Genomic DNA, 21,092 nt, shown 5'->3' with positions numbered 1-21,092 from the left:
TTTAATGCTGATTTAACTGCACAGAATTATTAACGTGCTGTTTTATATATTCATCGCCATCTTATTCATGAGGTTCCCTTCAATTGACGTGACGATCCTCTCCTACCAACAGGAAATGCGAGTACTGTCTCTGGAACATCTTGAGGGATCCTTTTATATAGTAATAATTGGTTCCGTTTGTGCTCTTATCTCTTTCCTGTTGGAGCTGGCTCGCTACAAATGGTCTCACAACTGATCGTTGTCGGTGGTAAGAAAGAAGTTAATCTCTATTAGTTATAGGACTTTTTGGCTGAATCTTTACGGATGATTCTCAATAAGTTAGTTTATTTTCTTGAATGAAAACATGGTGGAACTCATAATTTAAGACTTTCACGCATGCAAAACTATTCCGTGACCTATATGAGCTATTTATGTAGTTTGGCAAGTGTAGATTCTCTCTCTCTCTCTCTCTCTCTCTCTTGCTGTATATAAGTAAAATCTACTGGTCATTTTTTACCAAATACAAACGTAGTATGATTTGCTGACGACCTTCCTTACCTCCTGCATAAAGCATGAAAATGTTAATATTTATATATCATTTTCTTATATGATACAGTACATGTAGTCTATGCAAATACAATAAGTTTAGTAGACCGTAAACCTGAAGAGGAGAGAGGAGCTAGTAGGTTTAACTTATGAATATCACAAAGTGGAAAGGAAAAATCTCAAGAAATGAGATTGCAAAGCTATCATTGTAATTTCTGCTGCAGCTTTTTAATGTGACTGACATATACGATACCAAAAACTTTAATGTCTAGTAACTGTTTTCTATTTTACATATAACTGTTTCTATTTTTTATATATTTATATATATATATATATTTTGTTATATATATATCTTTAAGCTCAAGTTTGTGTCACGTACTTCACGAAATCCTGCGCATGTATTTAATATCCCTAAGAAGAATATATCTTGAAACTTTCCTTTTATAGATAACTGCAAATGCTCAGATAAATGATGAGGAATATCGCATTCGATTATGATTACCTGTCAGAAAATCAAACAAACTGTGCTGAGTTGCTAAACTGTGGAAGGGAAAATGCTCCTTTAAATTAAACTCATGTTCCAGGATTGCTTTTCCTGCCTGATTATTCATTGGCGTTCATCATGACTCTTCTTCTCTTTTCAGAAAAAACAAAAAGACAGAATCCAAATCGATTCTCTTCAAATAAAGTTTATTCAAATGGAAACTGTCATTGCTGCACTCACAATTTAATAAAGTTTAAACCTTTTGTTTTGCTCTTCACTAAAATAATGAGAAATTATCACTTATTTCTAATGTATTGATGTGTATTTCCAGCATAATCCAATAAACTTCCAAATAAAAAATCATTATTTTGTTCCTGGTCCTGAAACAATGGTTTTCATTTTAGAGTATTCTTGCAATTTAAACGACTGAGCTGAAGGCTCTGGAAGGTGTATTTTGCATGGTAAGAGGGAGATAGGAAAAAATTATAAGAAATCCTTATCTTCCCAAGATAGTTATTGGTCTTTTTTTTTTTTTTTTACTTTTTATACCTTATATTTTAAAGGCGTCAGTTTTCCCTCAAAAGAAATTCCCTAAACGATTCAACAAAGACAGTATGCTCTGACACTGTTTTGCCCAACAAATTGATCATTTCACTTATCAACAGTTTATTTCATGAAATCATGCTGAATATTAACATAACGATTTTCATAACGAAAGTGATAAGAGTTGTAATTTTTGGACAATATAGATTATCAAAAAATCAGATCTTTCGCTGTAACAGGTCTCATTCTTTATGCTGGAATAAACACTACGTCGAAAATGTTTGACCAGCAAATCTTGAATTCGAGAAGAATGACTTTTCGGACCGTTGTTGGAGTGACTAATTCAACCCAGAATTAACGCTTTTTTTTCGCATTATGTTGTGATGACACTGTAATTCGAAGAAAAATAGCATCTAAATATGCTGGAGAAGGAGGTAAGGACAAAAAAATAAAAACACGAAGGGGTGGGGTGTGGGGAGGCTTGTAACGTTTAAGTAACTGGCTTGGCCTTGGGTTCCCTTTTCACTAATACTTGGGAATCCTATAACCAATTTTAATATTAACAACCTAACCTAATCCTGTAATCCTGACTTCGTTAGTACTTTCAACCCTAGAACCCGTATGTGGTGTTGAAGCGCTTATAGTATTACCTACTACGTGTGAGTTGGTATAAGAAGTTACAGTGTTATCTACACAGAACTGGAACATTCAGTGACTTTGAGCAAGGTGAGGGTTAATATGTTTTAGGCTTTTATTGTTTTGTCCCAATTCATACGTAGTAAGTGGTACTATAGGTGTTTCAAACATCACATATGGAGTTCTAAGGTGGAAGCACTAGCGTAGTAAGGATTACAAGAGTGGTTATGTTATGATAGTATTGATTAGGATCCCAGTTATAAGTGAAAATGGAACCCAAAGCCAAGCAACTTACTCGAAAGGTACAACGCCCGTCGCCCCTATCTGCTTATTCAGTTTCTGTAAAGCAACATATATCCGTCTAACACAGCAACTTTGGATTATAAATTACTTACAAAATTTAAGTCATGAGCCAGGTATATTTATGTCGGTGACAATTTGAAATGACAAAACGAAAAACAGAGGTATGTAAATGAGATCGAAAAGCTGTTGGTTATTTTAAAGAAACAGACCACAGCATGACATAAATCTACCTCTACATTTATGACTAGTTGCTTCTAAAATTTCCTATGTTCAGGGCGTGACCCATCGTCAGCTGATCACAATCACTCACGTACACCACCTGTTGAGCATCAGTCGAAATACCTGCGTGAGTGTCGTATAGCTTAGGTTAACAGGGAATTATTATTATTATTATTATTATTATTATTATTATTATTATTATTATTATTATTATTATTATTATTATTATTATTATTATTGTTGTTGTTGTTGTTGTTGTTGTTGTTGTTGTTGTTGTTGTTGTTGTTGTTGTTGTTGTTATTATTATTATTATTATTATTATTATTATTATTATTATTATTATTATTATTATTATTATTATTACTATTTCCAAATAAACCCTATTCATATGGAACAATCCCACAATGGCCATTTACTAGAAATTAAAGCTTCCAAATGTCTTGGTTCACTAAAGACCCCATCAACAGCAACTCGCTGCTGCCTACCTGTAAGGAAATCTTGAAGTAATCTTAAAACATACCCATCCACACCAAGATTCTGAAATTTATAAATAAGTTATGATTCACTAAATCGAAAGCATCACTAAAACCTATTTGAATTACTCTACACTCAAAACCTTTATCAAGGTTCTCATGCAAATGACGTTTAAGATTCTGCATGTTTATATAATGGGCTAAAAATAAGATTTTCTGCAACTTTTGAGAGCACGGGAAGAATAGAAATTGGCCTGCAGTTACTGAAGTCTGCAGACATGCCACTCTATGGAACAGGCACTGTATTACTAAGTTTGCACTTATCCGCAATGATACCTAGTCGACTTAAATTCTATAGAATACACTAATTTTGGAAGACAACACACGAGGAACATTTAAAAAAACAAAGAAAGAAAGAAAAATAGGATCTTGGAAGAAATTTTTTTTGGTCTCTCAAGTGTACCAAGTCGTTAACGTATACTCAGATGTTTTAGGCACCTTGAACAACTTTTGTTCCAATGCCATTTCCTTCCCCTTTGTTCCCCTATGTTCATTAACCAGGCAGCTAATACAAAAGAAGACATAACTGAGTTAATCAATGATTTATACCAATTTGCATCATCAATATTATGCGAGTCAATGCTCAAATTCTACCGAGAAACCGCCTAATTAAATAGAATAGTCATCGACTGCAATCAACTCGTTTTCTGTTTACCTCTTCTTTTACATAGAAAACCAATTTTATGAGTAACCAAGTTGTTGTGTACTGTTTCCTATACGAGTGGGTAAACGATAATATAGGTATCAATCCATATCTCATGATTTTTAGGTAACATAAGATATGGTAGAACATAAATTTTAATAATGTGTAAATCAGATTTGATGATCAATAGTAACACGTATCAAATTATCAAACAATAAGACACCTAATGTTCATGTACAAAACTTGATTAGTAGTGTTCAAACAAATTTCAAGCAAAACATTAAAGGATGTTCAAAACTCAAATATGTGATTTAAAAATGCGTTGTTCTTTATTTTTCCGTTGAATTTTTGTCTCACGAAGATTATTAGTTCAATCATAATTCTAATAACTATATTAACACATGAAAGTCTGCAATGGTTGGAGATGTCTTACAGGCAGAAGAACTTTGCTTAATCCATAAATCAGAAACCAGAAATTAAAATCATCTCTCTAGGTCCTCTTTGAGGGTTTCAATTTAAATAAAAACGTTGTTTAGTGTAATTTGCCGATTCATGATGCAGTACACCAAATTTTGGGGTTTTAAACCCAAAGATTCCGAAACTTAAACTTCTGAGCAAGTTTGGGCTATCTTGAGATGGATAAAATCATAATTCGCCATAATTACACAGTTTTAGATAAACGATCGACACGTATTTAAGAACATAAAATTATCGTTAGGATGATTCATTATGAACAGTTCTTCCAATTCCCGCTCTCCCCCCCCCCCACACACCTTTTCTAATCTGTTTCGTTATGATCACGCCACTACCATAACAGCAGAGCCCAATCAAAACGTTAACTAAGATAAGTTTAACCATACAGTTAAATCATACAACTTCTAATACGGCTTACTCGCTTTGTAAGCTCAGATTTAGTATTTCTTGCCATCAGAACCTGAAAGTATGTCTCAGATCGCCCGGGCTTCCATCCTTTAAACCCGGCTCCTCCTTCTCCATGAGCTCCAACTGGACATCATCCAAATCCCGTGGCATCAGCAGTCCATTGCACCATCTAAAGTCTGCATCCATCAGTGACAAACCAACCACAACCTTCTTGGGAGGGGAGAAGGTCCAGTTCTAATCGTCGATGGCATTTCAGCACCTGGCTATTTCATCGCCGAGACATGTCGCCACCAGTCCCGTTATTTGCATCCTTCAACTTTCACTTAAAAATGTATGCGAAACACGTTAATTTCTCCATAAACAACCTTATTTCATTTCGTTCTTAACAAGAGAGAGAGAGAGAGAGAGAGAGAGAGAGAGAGAGAGAGAGAGAGAGAGAGAGAAATCACTTTCAGTTTTATAAAAAAAAAAAAAAAATTACTCCCGACTAGAGGTTTGTTTTGTTTCAGTTTCCAGTTGTCTAGTCTTTATACTGCGCACTTCAAAATGACCCATTGTGCAAAATACTACCAGGTCAGTGAGGAAGATAAATTTGGCCAAAAGGGATAATCTACTGTCAACTGATTTGACAAAGTAAGATAGAAACAAATAATTTAAAGTTTTGGGAATGTTTTGGAAACAAAAGAAATAAGGACAGCATTCGTACATTAAAAGAACCGCAATTAAAATGGTTAGTTAGCGTTCCTAAATAAAAAAAAAAAGACAAAATGAATGTCTCGAGAACCTTTCGAGTGGGAACGAGTCTAAAAAAACCTGCTAAAACATAGAAAAACAGATGAAAGAATATTAAAACCTGTCTCTGAATATAGGTGAGAAATTGAATTCGAGTACTAATGGTCAATTGCACATAATTAAATTACTGTATTTAAAACCAGAAGGGAATTTTGAATATACTGTATTTTAAATTTTAAGTTGCATAAAGCAGTCGCCTGTTCGGAATTACTGTATTTAAAACCAGAAAGGAATTTTGAGTATACTGTATTTTAAATTTTAAGTTGCATAAAGCAGTCGCCTGTTCGGAATGTTTCTTTATAACCGTACGTTTCATGGATATGAGAACTGAAACTATAATGGTACTTAGAGGTCTTGGTGCTGGATAGTCTGGCGCTGAAATAGCCTGATGCTGAAAGTACATTGCTGAATAGGCAGCGCAGGACAAGCAGCACTGATCGTACCTAACTCCTCGATAAAGCATATCTGAACTGGCTGGATATGTTCTGTTCCAGATTAGCATGCGATTGTTTGCCCTCTATAACTTCAGTGACATTTGGTATGAGACCAATGTGTTCATTTCTATTCCATCACCATGTAAGAGAACTTCTAGCCTAAGACATCATCTTTCCAGATGCACATGCTGTAGCTGATCAGCTGATTAATGTGGTGAGGACTTCTGGTAAAGCAAGAATATGAATCTATCAAGACTGATTTAAGTATTTCCATCCACATTAAGGCTAGTTTGGAAAACTCTGAACCTAGAAATGAGTTCATGATTCTCCCATAGTAATTTCAAAGGGAGTAATTTCATTTTGTGTAAAAAGGCAGTCACTGTATCACACCCAGAAAATGCGTGTAGGGATGGTCAGCTCCTGAAATATTTCTTTTGTGTGTTTTTGCACAACAATGAGAGACGAGTATTTTGACTTGAATTTATTTGGCTCTGAAATGGTGTGTCAAACACCATCTCACTTATGGAACAGTTTTTGCTAAACCCTTTGGGTCCTCCAATGGTTCTTGTGTGAAGACTGGTAACTTGTTTATTGGTGACGTCCATTGCATGTCTAGTGGACTTGGCTTCTAATCAGCTAATGCCCAGGCTATGATGCAGTAGTCCTTCAACACCTTGGTGTTAGTGATATAAGTTAATCATTGAGAACTTGGACACTGAGGCGTACCTGGAATAGTTAACAAAAAGTCATGACTGAAAAATAGAAGACAGACAGCTCTATGAAGATACATGAAAATCAAAAGATGCTCTCTTTAATAGCTCACTAGAACTGCAAGGCAAAGAGAACATGTCCATGTAATAAATCTGAAATTTAGCTCTTTTTGCACGTTCCCTTCCTCACACCTCTATAAGGCATTGTACAGTCTGATCATTTCAACGAATCTTTCATTTACCATTGTTCCTCCTAGCAGCTGATTGCTTTGACATTTCACTGCTTCAACATGATTTTGTGACCATATATGGCTCGGTTATTACTTTTTCCTAATACCACCTTGTCTATAGAACTTCTTGCACATGCTCCAGATTCAATCGGAATCTCTTAAAATTCACTTTACTCCATATGTTTCCCTAGGAACCAAAAATTTTTGCTAGAACAAAAGACACTGTCTGACAGGACAGTAACATCAAAGTCATGGGAACCCTGTCCCCATTAGCATAAGCATTCTTAGCAACAGTCAAGTCAAATGTGAAAAAGATATAATTCTAGTCGACTTTTCTTGATAATGTTTGTTAAAATTAATTTTATGTTTTAATATTGCATTTTCGGTGCTAATATAGTATGATATCTACCGAGCTATTCGCTACCTACCAAAAATTAGAATGCTATCTACCAAACAACCCAATTAAGGCCTATGGCAATTACTTCCCTCAAACTGTATATAAAACTATTTGATCCCCCAGGGGCTAGTAATAAACACGACGAAACAGTGACTCACCTACACTGTTTCTCCGAGTTTGGCACTAGCCCCTGAGGGGTCAAATGTTGAAAATGGATGGTAGATATCATTTTATAGTAATTTAGAGACATAAAGTTCACCATTGACTACATAAAGCTGAACTTCTACCTCTTAAGCAACCACAAACCGTCTGGCACCTTTTGCTATTTAATTCGCATCCTTTCGTTGACCAAAGGCAATGCTAGCACAGATTTTGCTTTTATTCAGGAAAAGTTTTTTTTTTATTGGGGTAATGTAACTGACTGATCCTCTTGGGGCCAGTAACATTTCTGTTTTCTCCATTTTGTTGTCTATTGGCTGTATTGCTGGACACTTCTTGGATTATAATTCCATGTGCAGAGTGAGTTCTGGCCTCACCAGTCGGAGTTCTATGTAAAAATTCTCCCAACATAAATATGTAATCTTGCTGTCTTCCATCTGGATTAATGCAGGGCTCCTGAAGATTTGGAATGTTGGGGTATCCCTTTTCTGTTAGTGTTTCTGTTACATGCCGCTGTTTCAAGTTCAGGCAGCTGGGATTATAATGTACAGTTGCTTAAGAGATTTAATGGTCAAAATCTTTGCGCTTCCTATAAGAAGGTGCAAGATTATACCCAGAAGTGGTGGTTGATGCCAAAACATCATCCACTGCCCTAAGGCGTTACTCTGAACAAATCTTCAGAAGTAGACAGCACTATATGTGCCTTTATATCCAATAATATAAAACAGATATCGACACAGTCATAAATATGTCTTAAAGAGTTGCTATATGAAAAGCATTTCAAAGTCAATAATCTTTTGACTGTGGCGAAGACATAGCAGAAGCTCCTCTGTAGGTATCCATCAGAGTTCTTCTTTGTAAGAACAAAAGCAACCTTTTTCTGAGGCAACATCTTCAAATGCAATCTCTACTGCTTAGCTTTGTTATGTTTCTGAGGAAATACCAACTCTATCTAGTAATAAACGTAGTGTTCTACTATACATCTTCAGCTAGTTGTTGAGTCTGTCAGTAAGAGCACTGTTTTGGAAATTATCAATATTAACAGTTTATAATTACCAGAACTGAATCCTTGGCCTAAAAAAATGTAGTTTTATACACATGTGTGTGTGTGTTTTTTTTTGTGAGTGTGCGTGCGTCTGTGTATGTGTGAGCCGTGAGTGAGTTCCGCTGAATTAGGTTTAATATCTCAGTTCTAGATCCTGTAATATTCATCCTGAGGCTGTTTAGCTGAATCGTCCTTTTAATGGTTTTATCACCTTAATCTAATGTATGATTTAATGCAGCGAGATTAACGTTGTTTGGTTACATATATGATTTCAGGTTACAAAATCTTCTTCCCAGGCATCCTTATCAGACTGTCTCTTCCCACTTTCGCTATGTGGAAATCAATACTTCTCACGCATGCGTCAGAGACATTCTCTCTCCCTCCGCTGCTAAGATTGGAGGTCCTTTCTTACTGCCTATCTCCTAACTCATACACTTCCGTCCTTTAAGAGGCAGATCTAGCGCTTGTTTTAAAATCTACCTCCGACCTTATTCAGTTTTATTTGTTCTCCGAGGCTAATAAAATAACCACAAAGCGATGATAACATAACAATAACATCTGCAAAAATAACTCATCTTCTGCAATGTGTTCAGCAGTATCTCCGAAAGGGAATAAAAACTGGCGAATTGTAGTGATAAGATTTGAGCAATCTTTGATGTTCGGTTAGTTTTCGTAATGAGCGTCACCGGTTTTCTTTAAGCAATTTTTTTTTTTTTTCACTTCTAAACATATTTTGAGGAAGGTTATGACCAAATTAACTATCTTTCCTTTCAATCTGCCTATGTTATGAGTAATAGTAAATTAGATATATACATAAACTGTATGCAAATATATACACACACACACACACACACACACACACACCATAAAGATTTGGCATATATATATATATATATATATATATATATATATATATATATATATATCTCTGTTACATAAAAACCTATAAAGATTTGGCATATGATACATACATACATGCATTTCATCTACGTGTGCACACAAACACACACATATGTATGTATTTAACACATGCCAAATATTTATCGGTTCTTTTGTAAAAGGAATAAAAAACCATATGTCAGTGACTTTCCACAGGAAAAAGAATGCATAAACATTATGATTAATATAAAATTTTTAAACAGTCGCTCCATGGAAATGCTCTTAATATTTACAAATTTTAAATATTATAAAGAACAAAAACAAGGCAAAGACATTTCTTCTCTTCCTATCTCTCGTACCTTGCCTGGGAAATGAAGTGGACTTCTTAATGATATATGTACTGTATACACACACACACACACACACACACACACACATATATATATATATATATATATATATATATATATATATATATATATATATATATATATATATATATATATATTATTATTATTATTATTATTATATTACGAAGCCCACTTCGTTTCCAGGTAAGGTACGAGAAACAGGGAGAGAAGAAATGTCTTTGCTTGTTTTTGTTCTTTATGATATTTCAAATTTGTAAATATTAAGAGTATTTCCATGGAGTGACTGGTTAAAAATTTTTATATTATAATCATAATATTCGTGCATTCCTTCTTTCTGTGGAAAGTCACTGACATATGGTTCTTTATTTCTTTTACAAAAGAACCGATAAAGATTTTGCATATGATAAATATATACATATACATATTCATTACATACACACACATACATATGTGTATATATATATATGTATATGTATATATATATATATATATATATATATATATATATGTGTGTGTGTGTATATATACATGTGTATATGTTTTGTTTAGATGAGATATGTGCATGTTTGTGTACACGTGTGCGTAGATGAGAGCGTATATGTATGTATCGTATGCCAAATCTTTATCGGTTTTTATGTAACAGAGATAAAGAATGGCACAGGTCTCGCCTAATATGTCAGTCACTTTCCACAGCAGAAGGAATACACAAACACAACAGAATTATTTTGATTAATTTCAGATTGTTTACCAATCACTCCATGAGATCACTCTTGATATTTGCAAATATAATACACAAGCACAAAAGAATTATTTTGATTAATTTCAGATTGTTTGCCAATCACTCCATGAGATCATTCTTAATATTTGCAAATATGAAACGACACAAAGACCAAAAGCAAGCACAAACATTTTTTCTGCTCTTCCTGTCTCTCGTAGCTTGCCTGGGAAATGAAGTGGGCTTCATTGTAGAATATAGAGCCTTAATATGTAATTGTTTAAGAGAAGAAGAAGAAGAAGAAGAAGAAGAAGAAGAAGAAGAAGAAGAAGAAGAAGAAGAAGAAGAAGAAGAAGAAGAAGAAGAAGAGAGATAGAGAGAGAAAGAGAGAGAGAGAGAGATGTATTTGTGATCCGCTAGTAAAGATCTTTTATGTGGACAGCGTTTACCGACAATTATTGAAACGTTTAAGTAAGAATAAACTAATATATAGACTAAACTAAAAGGAACTAAATGCATAAAAAAATAATGCCAACTTTACCATTATATCTTGTCAGTGAATATCTACATGATTCCCACGATTTACAATGAACATCGGGAACTAACAAACAGCTGAATGTAACACCATTCCTGCTCCTCGAATAAGCATCATTCTTGCAGAGGAAGTTGCTCTGATGCTCACAGAACAAATCTTGGGTAAATATTCATTACAGCATCTGTGAGATGAATGCTCATCAATGATGATCATAATGATACGCAAAATGGATCTAGGATTAGTCGCTCTATTAACTGGAAGCAATCTCTCAAAGTAAACATTAATAGGGTCATCAATAACAAAAGATAGGCCATAAAATGACGAAAAACAAGAAGAAAAAGATAAGGAGCGGATGAACTGTAAGATGAAAGAATGTAAAAAAGGGTAATTAATTTTCAGAAGAATGTGCATTAAAAGGGGAGTGTCATTCATTTGGGGATAACTTTTGAGTTCACGTCAGTTTTTATGGGAAATAGTCCCGTTTCTTTAAGACAACTTTAAATAACACCTCAGAGGAGAGCAATAGAGGTAAAGGGCGTTCTAATTTACCAGAGAGAGAGAGAGAGAGAGAGAGAGAGAGAGAGAGAGAGAGAGAGAGAGAGAGACTTGTATTATAGATACCCAAAGGTACAGAAAGCCAGCTTAAAAAGAGAGAAGCAGAGATAAATATTCAATAAGGATTTTATACACACACACACACACACACACACACACACACACATATACATATATATATATATATATATATATATATATATATATATATATATATATATATATATATATGTAAACACACACACACAGAGGAGTCAACAGAAAGTACTTTAAAACCGCTAGAAACATTATTGTTCTTATTCTAAAAATCATGATACTAACAGTTACATCTGAGTTGTAAGACCGAACCTACTGTTTACTTGACATCGTTGACCGTCAATCCGCAAAGGAAGCAGTGTATGTTCTCATATGTGTTCATTTACCGTCGTTGACACAGCTTTGATGTGCACCAGATAATACTGTATTTCTACAGGACTTTTGTTACTTATGCAAGTCCAATGTGTCCTGTACGTGCGACAGTTGCTCCTTGGTCGTATAAAAAGTGTCGTTCACTGATGTCATAATATCAAAACAGAAAACGAGTTAATTAAAGTCGATGACTATTCTGTTTAATGATTAGGCGGTTTCTCTGTAGAATCTGTGTGTTGACTCACATAATAGTGATGATGCAAATTGGTTTAAATCATTGATTAAGTTCAGGCCTGTACCGAGGGGCGGGTCAGTGGGGTCGAACGACAACCACCCCCCCCCCCCAACAATTTCTGGGAATCCATATTTTCTGTGACTATCCTTTTCATTGAACTGTGCTTGTAAAGTAACAAATAACAATCTTTTGTTTTTTTGGCAAGTCTTCTTTTATAAATTTTGTTATTAAACATTAACATCATTCTTTAATAGTAGGAAATACAAGAGTGATAATAGGAATATGATATAGGCCGCCATATATAGAAGAAAAGGTCCAGTTTTGAGAAAAACTTAACCCTCCCCCCCAATAAAAAAAAAACTCTGGGTACGGGCCTGAAGTTCAGTTATGTCATCTTTTGTATTAGCTGCCTGGTTAATGAATGTAGGCGAACAAAGGGGAATGAAATGGCATAGAACAAAAGTTGTTCAAGGTGCCTTAAAACGTTGTGAATTCTGGATTGAATTAGTCACTGCAACAACGGTCCGTAAAGTCATTCTCCCCGAATTCAAGATTCGCTGGTCAATCGTTTTTGACGCAGTGCTTATTCCAGCTAAAGAATGAGACCTGTTGTAGCGAAAGATCTGATATTTTTATAATCAATATAGCCTAAAACTTACAACTCTATCACTTTCGTCATGAAAATCGCTATGTTAATATTCATCATGATACCATGAAATAAACTGTACATAAGTGAAATTATTAATTTGTTGGGCAATTCCGTTTTGTTGAATGGTTTAGGGAATTTCCTTTGGAGGAAAATTGGCTCAATTGAAGAAAATAAGGAATCATTGTTAAAAAAAAACAATAACTAAAAAAGTCCAATAACTATCTTAGGAAGATAAAGGATTTATTATAATATTCTTTTTCTATCTCCCTTTTACCATTTAAATTACACCTTCAGAATCGTTTAAAAAAATACTTTAAAACCACTGTTTCAGGATCCGGAACAAAATAGTGTTTTTTTTTGACGTTCATTGTATTATGTGGAAATACACATCAATAAATTCCCAAGAAATAGATTATAATTTCCCATAATTTTTAATGGAGAGCAGAACAAATGATTTAAACTTTATTAAATTTGAGTGCAGCTGTGACAGTTTCCATATAAATAAGCTTTATTTGAACTGAAGCGATTTAGATTCTGGCATTTTAGTTTTCTGTAAAAGAAAAATTTTGTGTCGGCTTTGTCTGACCGTCCGCACTTTATTCTGTCCATACTTTTTCTGTCTAAACTTTTTCTGTCCACCCTCAGATCTTAAAAGCTACTGAGGCTAGAGGGCTGCAAATTGGTATGTTCATCATCCACTCTCCGATCATCAAACATACCAAACTGTAGCCCTCTAGCCTCAGTAGTCTTTATTTTATTTAAGGTTAAAATTAGCCATAATCGTGCTTCTGGCAACGATATAAGATAGGCCACCACCGTGCCGTGGTTAAAGTTTCAAGGACCGCGGCTCATACAGCATTATACCGAGACCACCGAAAGATAGATCTATTTTCGGTGGCCTTGATTATACGCTGTAGCGGCTGTACAGAAAACTTGATTGCGCCGAAGAAACTTCGACGCATTTTATACTTTTTTTTTTCTGAAAAAGAGAAGAAGAATCATGATTAACGCCAATGAATGATCAGGTAGGAAAAGCAATCATGGAACCTGAATTTAATTTAATGGAGCATTTTTCCTTCCATAGTTGAGCAACTCAGCACAGTTTGTTTGATTTGCTGACAGGTAATCATAATCGAATGCGATATTCCTCATAATTTATCTGAGCAATTGCATTTATTTATAAAAGGAAAGTTTCAAGACATATTCTTCTTAGGGATATTAAATATATGCGCAGGATTCCGTGAAATACGCGACACGCACTTAACAAAATGTAGCTTGAGGCTACAAGATATAAAAAAAAAAAAAAAGAGTTACTTGACGTTAATGTTTTTGATATCGTATATGTCAGTCACAATAAAAAGCTGCATCAGAAATTACAATGACAGCTTTACACTCTCATTTCTAGAGATTTTTCCTTTCCACTTTGTGATATCCATAAGTTCAACTTACTACTAGGTTTACGTAAAGGTCTACTAAATTTACAGCATATGCACAGACTACATGTTCTGTATCATATATGAAAATAATATATAAATGTTAACATTTTCATGCTCTATGCAGGAGGTAAGGAAGGTAGTCAGCAAATCATACGACATTTGTATTTGGTAAAAAATGACCAGTATATTCTACTTATATTTAGCAAGACAGACCTTACAGAGAGAGAGAGAGAGAGAGAGAGAGAGAGAGAGAGAGAGAGAGAGAGAGAGAGAATTTACACTTGCATTTGCATAGACTACATGTACTGTATCATATATAAAATGGTATATTTATCATTATGCATTTGCACAGACTACATGTATATATATATATATATATATAAAATATATATATATATATATATATATATATATATATATATATATATATATATATATATTTATGTGTATGTATTATATCATTTTATATATATATATATATATATATATATATATATATATATATATATATATATATGTATATATATATATATATATATATATATATATATATATATATATATATATATATATATATATATATATATATATATATATATATATATATATATATATATTTATATGTGTGTGTGTATAATGTATTTATATATATATATATATATATATATATATATATATATATATATATATATATATATATATATATATATATATATATATATATATATTGATATATATATATATATACAATATATATATATATATATGAGAGAGAGAGAGAGAGAGAGAGAGAGAGAGAGAGAGAGAGAACAAATACTAAGGGAACAACAACCGAGTGATTTCTTCGAGCTCAAGTCTAAGAAAAACTGCAAAACGTAGAGACAAGAGAATGACGGCTACCCAACGGAGCGATGACCGAAATATTGCCTGCAGAAAGAGAGAGAGAGAGAGAGAGAGAGAGAGACGCCATCATGCACCAGGGAGGAAGTGGATCGAACAATGAGGTGAGAGCGGGATTGTAGATCGAACAAAATGGTGTGAATTTAGTCCTATCGGGAGAAGAAACAAAAGAAGAATCTTGCTAAAGATGAGAGCATTACTCCAAATAGGGACGAGTAAATCCAGCATAAACCTTTAACAACTAAGATGAAGATCAACATTTTTTCATCTAAGCAGTACATCCAGTTTTTCAAGGCATATGCTAACATTTGAACCATTTGATCTCTTCTTGGTAAGTTGGGAACAATCTGAACACTTGAAATACTGATAGCAGTGAGAAATGTATATAAAATCTCAAGAGAAATAAACTACTGGATGGAGGAGGAGGCCGAGGGATAATTTTAAAAAATCTGTCTTGAGGATATTTCAGACAACTCATATACGTGATTTTTATTTTGAAGCACAAAAGATCTGAGTTAATAGATGAGGAAAGGACAATTCCAGATAGAGTTCGATCAGAAAAAGAGGCCTAGGACGCAAATGGAAAAGAATTTTGTATCACTGAATCAATAGCAAGAGCATGGGCAGGAAAACAGGTAAGCTGGAGAGGGTCATTGATAAAGAGGAGAAAAAGGGTCGGTGAAGGAACAGAATTCAATGGAACCCCATTAAAGATGGGGAAGAGGGTAAATTTTGTAAGAGTCAACAAACTCAGGAATAGAGAGACTGGATTAGAAGACTGCAAATAACCTCACAAACAGCAGGAGTAAAACGTGAGCCTGAAATACCCTAAAAAGAGACTTATGCCAAACCTTACCAAATGCCTTGTGATGTTCTGCCAAATGATTCCCCCTCAGAAAAACACTGCAAATCATTACTGAGGTAAGGAAGGTCGTCAGCAAATCATGCTACATTTGTATCTGGTTAAAAGTGACCAATATATTCTACATACATATAGGAAGAGAAGAGAGAGAGAGAGAGAGAGAGAGAGAGAGAGAGAGAGAGAGAGAGAGAGAGAGAGAGAATCTACACTTTCCAAACTACATAAATAGCTCATATAGGTCACGGAATAGATTTGCATGCATGAAAGTATTAAATTATGAGCTCCATCATCTGTTTTAATTCAAGAAAACTAACTACCTTACTGAGAATTATCCTTAAAGATTCAGCCAAAAAGTTCTATAACCAATAGAGATTAACTTCTTTCTTACCACCGGCAACAATCAGTTGGGAGACCATTTGTAACGAGCCAGTTCCAACAGGAAAGAGATAAGAGCACAAATGGAACCAATTATTACCAAATAAAAGGATCCCTCAAGATGTTCCAGAGACAGAACTCGCATTTCCTGTTGGTAGGAGAGGATCGTCACGTCAGTTGAAGGGAACCTCATGAATAAGATGGCGATGAATATAAAACAGCACGTTAATAATTCTGACCAGTTAAATCAGCTTTAAAAGCTGTCTAAAGTTATTTGCAAATATGCTAAGCTGGATGAGAAATGTCATTAACAGCAATCAGTTTAAGACAAATGCTACTGTTCTGCAGGTTAAATGACCTCATTATCCTCCTCCAAATCAGTAGAACTGCTGAACGTTGGTCCAGCTGTCCCTTTTCCCATATCGTCAGCTATATCGTTGATAACGTCTTCTAACCAGTAGTCGATAAGGCCAGCTTCAAGGAGCCTTTGTTTGAGCTTGTCGATGGGTTCCTTGATTGGCGATCCCTTCCTTGGAATATTGGTATATGGACATTTAATGATGATTCACAATACAGCAGTAATATGAAAAGAGATAATATATAGCATATGATCATAATAAAAGAGACGCACTAAAAATTTAAATTAGAGGCAATGGTAGTTGTAAAAATAAAAATTGGGGGTTTTATCCTTTCCAGCCTTTAATGAAAATATTTTTTTTTCTTTTAGAAAATATGAAATGCATTCACTAATTAACCTGAATGAATATGTGTAGGCAACATATAATAAAACCTATGTCATTTGCAGAGGGAGTCCTTATCAACAGTGTTTGAGTGATAAAGCAATTGATGATATATTGCTGAATAATATGCCTTATTTATTTCACCTCGTCAACCATGAATTGTAAACTGGAGTCATCTTAAAAAAAAAAAAAAATGCAGAGAAGTAATGAGCAATTTTCGTCGTTTGGGTGAGGTTGTGAAGCCATCAACTCTCAAGTGAAAGTGACAATTTCTTTCTTCCTTACCTGAATCCCCAGCCGTATCCTATTGGCACAGGTAGTTCGTTTGTGCTTATGTGCACAGGTAGGCCTTCCTTCTCTGCCTTTATGAAATCGCCTAAAACCCAGTACTTGCGAGAGATAAAGGAGTACCCGCCTGCCAAAACTCGATTCAACTGTTCTTCAGGTGGATGGACCTGAAACGGCAAAATTTTTGTAGGGATAACTGTGCCTCGTTTGTTTCTTCGGGACCTTGATTCACTTTCCTAACAAGTTGCGTCGACACGCTGTATTTTGAAAATCAAATTGTCAGTAATAATGATGTGGGTTCTTATCCACACACACATAGATACATGTGTGTGTGTGTGTTTTATGTGTGTGTGGTGTAGGGGATGTATGGGAGTATCGAGTTAGTATAACTATTAATAAAGGAAAAGAAAAGAACATGCTTTGATGTACAAAAAAATAATCATAAGTAAACTTATCCTTTGATGCAACTCGTTTTTCTGTTCTGTAAATCAACTATCAATTTATTTTAGACATTTTAGGTCTACAATGCATTTTGCTTTGGACATTAAAGTAAAAAAATATGTAAAGGATACCTGATGGACTCAGCCCCCACTAAGTTGGGGGATAACGTTTTAGTATTTATGGAGCCACTTTGCACTTTGTGTGATTTTTTGTCGTTTTCTGCAGGGAAATCGGCGTATATCGATTACAATAATAAATATGAGGTACTTGGGGATTTCACATTGGAAAGAATGTTTAGTCAGCAGGTTTTCAACTCAAAACTATGAAAAGAGCTGCGTTTTCAGATTTCTTTAAACAATCTATGTGAACCGTGGTTTGCCTTCAACACTGGGCGCTCATGCTCAGCCCAAGCCCGCATAAAATGTTGTTAAAGAAGCTGAAATCAATTGAAATACGAACAGATTCTGTGTCATAAAGAGGAATGAGAGGAAACAGAGTGGGTGAGACCTAACATGGCCTATACTAATCATATTCTTGGGTTTGAAAGGCCCTTCAGAATAATTGTAAAGCAGGATTAAAGCCTCACTGTTATTAAGGCTTGCACTGACTGGCAATGTCTTCTGTCATTCTCTCTTTCTATTTGCTTCTTTTGCCTTACTATGACCCATCGCCGCTCGTATCAGGATTTAGCTCTACATTATTGGCGACAGCAAATGTGACCGCGTTGGTAAAAGATGTTAAAAGTGCTTGAAGTTGTCGCCTTTGAAGGCTCAAGTACAACCGTCAAAAATTTCAAGTTCAACAGTAGAATGATTTCTTCTAGAGGAAAAACAACTTCCAAAGCATGAGGCCACATAACGGTATGATTTGCAATATATTATCTTCATTTCTCTAGGTTAAGGTCCTTCCTGATTTATTTCTGTTGCCATTTCTCGTCAGGCCTTGGCTACTTAAGGGAACTGAGTTGGCCGAACGGCCGGGCTTTGGGTCAAAGATATTTTCTCCTCACATGTTTGCTTTCTAGACTAACTATCGATTAAGATTTCGTTGAATTTACTGAGCGTCATTTCAGTGACTTACGCTTATTCAGCAAAATGTATATATAATTTTTTTCGTAATACATAGGAAAAGGATGAGTTAAGAACTCAACCTATAAATTTCATTTCTCACTAACTCACTCTCGTAGCGTCTTGGCCTTCAGTGTGACTAGCTGCCGCAAATACCAAACGCTTAAGGTCTACCGCAAATTTCTGAGCACCGGGAATCCCTCTAGACTCTATAGGCTACTGTGTGCTGATTGCTGTAAGTTCCCTCTTTATTTTCTTCTTTATTTCTCTTATGCAATGGAGTGACTAAGTTTCCCGATGCTAATGACAAATAGGAAGTATATATAAAGGTCAATAGAGAGGAAACTAACCTCCATCCTACTGGTCACTATTCGGACGGCAGGATTTGGATTTTCTGTCAAGAGTTGTAAGGATGCCCCAGTCAAAGGCATTATGCCCCACTTATAGCCAGCAGGTCTTTTCAGAAGGTCTTCCATATCATTGATTGCCTTATATCTCTTGACAACCGTCAGGTGAGAGATCAGCGATGACTTATAAGCTGATGACAGCAAAAAAGAAGCAATCATCCACCAGCCTAGTAGCAGCTGCAAAAACGGTGAAGAGTTGGTTAGATTAGCGGGAATAAAAATCATTTTATGGAGCTCTCATACTTCTTCATCTTATTAAAGGCCTTCAGCATAATACTAGTGCTAAATCCACTTTGCATTTGTCAAAACCTTCATAATATTGGACTCCTACTTTCAAAAGATGCTTATCTTGTAACATAAAGATATTGAAAGAAATCACTTATTGGGTTATAAATTTTTATCTATAATAAGTGGTAATAGCAAAATATAATACGAAATATGATGATTAGTTTTCCAGACGAAAAACAGGAAGAAATGACACTGATTTCTTAACTAGTCCCAGTTGACTGTGAGCGAACCCACTGGGTAGTGGGACTAGTTCATTAAGACAGGCCGTCGATATCAGTGTGTATAGTTTCTACTTAACATAAAAAAAAAAAAAAATATTGGTATAAATTGGTGAAGAAAGAGACGACGATTTCACATTTCATTATCTATATAACCTTAAGGAGACGGCGTAGGTCACGATTAAACATCTCCAGGATAGTACCATTACCTGAGTGGAAAATTGACGAGGTAGCCTTAGTGGTGGCTCTTCCAGTATTACACCCCAAACATAGAAAATGGAGTAAAGAAACTCAAATTTTTCGCCAACGGGGAAATTTCGTCCAATCTTCTCGAAGAGCCATAAGTTCGCGCCAATCAAGAAGCCGGAAACGACGACGCAAATCCATACCGAATCTGCGAATCACAAAATGGCAAATATTTTGTGTCACGTTGGTTGCCGTTTATATTTAGAGAGAATAAACACAACTGTTTTCATACATCGACGTCCCTCTGTTGAAGTGACTGAAAGCACAGTGTCCATAAAAGGTGCTACTTTGGCTTGTTATCTACGCATCACCTATTCCGAGTTGCTAATACTAAACAACGTATGGTAAATGTAAAGTAGACGGCCCCACGAACATATCGCTTATTAATATAATTTTTCGACCACACAATATACAAATGAGTGCACATAATACTTTGATCCCCCGAGAGGCTAGTACTAAACACGGCGGCTCAAGGAGCTTCCGCCATGTTTAGTACTAGCACCTCAGAGTAGGTGACGCGTAGATAACAAGAAAAAGTCTTAGCCATTTTCGTCAGGTTCCAGAATACATTCAGCATCCGTTGTGAATCTGCCATCTAAAATAATGAATGCAGAGACGAGCAAATAATTATCATGCCAGTTGGTATTCAAGTACTACAGGTACTTTCCTTCATAATTTAATGTTATCAAAAGCTAAAGAAAACTTTGATTAATCAGTAGCCTAAACTCGTTTTCAAATGAATAACTATATGCTTTCATATTTTAATATATGATTAATGTTCATGAATGTATGTATAAATAGATAAAAATAAAAAAGCTAAGGCATTTAACTTTAAGCAAAATCGACATTTATAAGTAAAATGAAAACCCTCTACAGCTAACTCCAGTATGAAGAAATGCTTTTTTTTATGTGTTACAAAGGAACCGAATAATTAAATGAGAG

This window comes from Macrobrachium rosenbergii, chromosome 6, assembly GCF_040412425.1.
Source record: "Macrobrachium rosenbergii isolate ZJJX-2024 chromosome 6, ASM4041242v1, whole genome shotgun sequence".
NCBI lineage: Eukaryota > Metazoa > Arthropoda > Malacostraca > Decapoda > Palaemonidae > Macrobrachium > Macrobrachium rosenbergii.
The sequence above is the reverse complement of the archived record's forward strand: the minus strand, read 5'-3'. Positions refer to the sequence as shown.